The sequence below is a fragment of the Rhea americana genome, unplaced genomic scaffold (genome assembly GCF_003343005.1).
Source record: "Rhea americana isolate MKP2758 unplaced genomic scaffold, rheAme1 scaffold_38, whole genome shotgun sequence".
Classification (NCBI taxonomy): Eukaryota; Metazoa; Chordata; class Aves; order Rheiformes; family Rheidae; genus Rhea; species Rhea americana.
Genome location: NW_028186512.1, coordinates 2,758,768 through 2,762,316, shown reverse-complemented (window position 1 = coordinate 2,762,316; position 3,549 = coordinate 2,758,768). Strand labels below are relative to the sequence as shown.

Genomic DNA, 3,549 nt, shown 5'->3' with positions numbered 1-3,549 from the left:
GCCGGTGCTGGTGCCGGTGGTGCCCGCGCGGGCGGGAGCGGCTGCGCGGCCGCGTGGGAGGCGGCTCCGCGTCTCGCAGGAGCGGGGCTTTGCTCGCCGGCATGATGGCGCCCCTCTGGAAGCCCGCGGAGAAGCCGGCGGCTCCTTCCCCTCCGGCCTGCCCGCCGTGAAGGGCCCGGGTAGGTCCCTTGTCGACGCCGCAGGAAGGGCAGGTGGCACCGGCCCGGCACGGCCCGGCGCTGTGCGCCCGCAGCGCGCCCGCCCGCGCCGCGGCGCAGCCTCGGCGGGACCGGGCAAAGCCCCTCTTTGTTTTTACGGGGAAAAGCCTTCCTGGCCCGTGCCTGCCTCCCCGTGCTTGGCGGCTCCTTCCCTTTCTTTTCCTAACCTTCCCTTTCTTTTCCTAACCTTCCCTTTCTTTTCCTAACCTTCCCTTTCCTTCCTTTTCCTTCCCTTTTTCTTTCCTTCCTTTTCCTTCCCCTTTCCTTCCTTTCTTTTCCTTCCCTTTTCCTTTCCTTTCTTTTCCTTCTGCAGCCCCCCTCCTTTTCTTTCTTTCTTTCTTTTTCTTTTTAATGACAAATCTCTGCTTAGAGGTCAAGGAAAGTTCACTTCCCCCCCCCCTTGCTATTAGGAGGTTGGGATGCATGTGATTTTTCTCTTCTTAGTGTAGTTTCTTCATATATTTGGGCTCTGCAGCCAAATAATCTTTTCCCCAATATAGATCTTTAAAGCTTTTTAAAATTTGCTCGTGTGGAAATTCTCAGTCATGCATTCAAAAGGATCTGGGCCAAATCGTGACTTTTTTATAAACCGAASCCAGTGGGAGCTGTGACTGAGGAAGGACTGCTGTGCTTGCTCTTTTGTTAGTGGATCAATCTGAAGAAGCTATGTGGTCTGACTTAACAGTTTGCTTTTACAGTATGTGAATAATTATAGCTTATTCTGACATGATCATGGTTTTGATGTATTTTAGGAAAGAAAAAAARGGATGCTCAATGAATGTAAGAAAGCTAACATTTTCATCTGAGGAAGGAGAGGTACTGTTAGATCAAGGTGAGGAAAAATAAAAGTAGATGTATATTTCAGATACAAGCAAATGGAAAATGTTATCGCCATGAAACATGTCATTGTTTAGCAGAGGTCAGTGTTTAAGGATATAGTGTCTTCAAACTAACATGTTTAGGAGAAAGCTGTATTTCAAACCTGTCRTACCCGATAGCGCAGGTCTTGTTTGCAAACAGAGTAGTCAACAACAGAAAACTTGGAATGCTTGTTTGATTTTTTTTTCAGTAGTTGTATGTGTTTTTAAATAGCTCACAAGAATAAGACTTAAAAACTAAAGCTAACCTTGCTCACAGAGACCACTTTTCTTTACAGACCTGTGTCTGTAGTTCTGCTAGTCTTCCTGYGGCTAAGTGTCTGCACCTTGCTGTGTCAAACAATAGGAGCAAGTCATGCGAAGGAACTTGAGGTGTTAACGTTGATTTATTTTTTTACTCATTTATAATTACTGCACCAAATTGTGGGAGATTAGTTTGTAGTTCCAACTGATTAATATTAATTTTATTTTTCCAGTGAATCAAGGAGCTGTGAAGTTTATAAGAGGTTCTCATTGAATTTTTAGTTTGAGTGTTCACTCCTTTACTGTGACTGAAAGATTATCTGTGTCAAAAAAAATGAAAAATACCTAGTCCCTTTATTTGAAATTCCTGCTCTGGTCTTAGGGATCAAATCTGCAGTTCACCTCAGACTGTAAGTGGGAGCTTGGGAGAGATTTCCTTTGAGTTGGGTGATCCAGAAGCCTTCCACAGCTATCAGAGAGGATCAGTTCAAGGCACGATCAGGTTACCCTAAGGGTAGGGATTTGTCCTTGCTTTAGTTTTGACCTCTTCAACCATGAGGTGTGTAATCAAATACATTTTTTCTCTACTTCTACTCTGTACTTTTCAACTTGCCTTTTTTATGTACCCTTGCAGATGTGGTGATCCAATATATTTGAGAAAAGTTACTGAACAAGCAGACTGAGATCCTTCAGTTTGTGTATAAATATTAACTGTCAGATCAAGTGTTTAAAAGCTGGTGAATTTAGTGTTCACTCTCCCTCTGTAGTCTGAAGGCAAAGTGAAGAGTTGAATGTAAAGAAAAGCAATATGAAGGTTGTTAAAGGTGCTTCTCATGTTTCCAAATACTGGGAAATTATTCAGATTAAATTATACATTGCTTTGATTGGTATAAAGAGTTAAATTTCAAAAATGAAGGGATGGTGACCTTTTTCTCAGTTGAGGCATGAATGCACTGTATATCACATATGGCCAGTGGTCTGCTCTATGAAGTCCAAGCTGTGTGTGTAAAATAAAAGCTCATTTGAGTAGTCTTACAAGCCTAATGGAGGCATCATCTCAGCTTTATAAATAATGTAAGTTGTGTATAATGTGGAGTCTCCAGAGACTGCAGAGAAAGCATCATTACCAGCCTTTTCAACCTGCTGGAGATCTTAAATTGATTTACAGCACTGAACTGGTGCAAAATGATACATCAGGATGACACGGGGTCAACCTGTAAAAGTCTATGATGTGAGCCCGTTAGTTCAGTCATCATAATTAAACTGTATTATGAGGGCAGCAAAGCAAGTGTCTGTGACATGTCCCATTGTGCTTCAGATATGGGTGGTTTAAGAATCAAATAAAGAGAACACAGTGCTTATTACTCAAGTTATGCAAAGAGTTGCCGAAATTAAGGCTTGTGGTCCTGTGAAGAATAAATGCTGAACTAATTTAGGTTGACTGTTAACCTCTTGCTTCTTGCTGTCTTTTCAGACCAAAATAGATGAAGACATGTGCAGCTTTTGAGGTGGGGGGAAGTGGCTGTAAGTGAACATCTCTTAACTGAATTGTTTATATCTTTTCTCAAGGCTCAAAATCAGCTACGCTGTAATTGCTGACTGTGCTATCACATCAAGATAAACAGGCAAACAAGCTTTTTTTTTTAGCTTTTCTTTTATATTTTTTTTTTAGTATTTTTGTCCTACTAAGGGCTATAACTGTCTATTGAAATGTTTCTGTAAATCTGATTTCTTGTATAGGACAGAGCATCTTAGTGATATCTTGAACTATACGACCAAACTTTTTTTTTTTTAAGAACAGAGACTGTAATTCTGAATATGAGTTGGCATAGGTCACTCTACTTTTCTTAGTGAAGGCAACTGTGGTTTAAGATTCATGTTTCTGCCTAAAGAGCTTAGAAGGTAGCTTGCCATAGCTAGTAAAATGTTCACTGTATTATATAGCAAGACCTAAGATATTTAATATTTGTGCTGACAAAATCACTGTGAAGTGTTTCAGAAAAATCCTGCTAAAACTCCTCCTTCTTTTTAGAGGACAGTGTGTTACTTAATGATTTGAGAGTTTTGCTGGTATTAGTGGTTTAACCAACCACTTCATACCTGGTTTGGTGTGAACTCAGCACTGCATCCTGCATCTCTTGAGTTTCTCCCTGCCAAAGAAGAAACATCACTTACATTTACATACTAATTTTTAGTCACAAGTGTAGCTT

The 3,549-nt window shown here is 41.2% G+C and overlaps 1 protein-coding gene across 6 annotated transcripts in view; it reads left to right on the top strand.

Moving 5' to 3' along the window:
- The first annotated feature begins 6 nt into the window (after positions 1-6).
- The window catches only part of SMAD1 (SMAD family member 1), a 48,921-nt gene continuing 45,378 nt past the window's right edge, over positions 7-3,549 (top strand). For 2 of the 6 annotated variants that reach the window (XM_085313190.1, XM_085313191.1), the window contains exons 1-3: positions 7-179; positions 971-1,050; positions 2,814-2,863. The gene's annotated coding sequence lies outside the window, so the exon portion shown is untranslated. The remainder of the gene's footprint in view (positions 180-970; positions 1,051-2,813; positions 2,864-3,549) is intronic. The other 4 variants (XM_085313189.1, XM_085313192.1, XM_085313193.1 and 1 more) reach the window with 3 other exon arrangements.